Genomic DNA, 267 nt, shown 5'->3' with positions numbered 1-267 from the left:
GACATAGTGGTATCCGAATATGACACCCGAATCTCCTAAACCATCTCAAATGTTTTGGAGTTAACTTGGGTTTTAAGAAACCCAATATTTTTATGTTTGGATGTTTTTGAAGATATATGATTGTTGAGGAAATGTATTGAATATTGTATGCGAGAGAGAATACATCGTGACATAGTGGTGTCCGAATATGAAACCCAGATCTCCTAAACCATCTCAAAGGTTTTGGAGTTAACTTGGGTTTTAAGAAACCCAATATTTTTATGTTTG

This window comes from Lupinus angustifolius, chromosome LG08 (genome assembly GCF_001865875.1).
Source record: "Lupinus angustifolius cultivar Tanjil chromosome LG08, LupAngTanjil_v1.0, whole genome shotgun sequence".
Classification (NCBI taxonomy): Eukaryota; Viridiplantae; Streptophyta; class Magnoliopsida; order Fabales; family Fabaceae; genus Lupinus; species Lupinus angustifolius.
The sequence above is the reverse complement of the archived record's forward strand: the minus strand, read 5'-3'. Positions refer to the sequence as shown.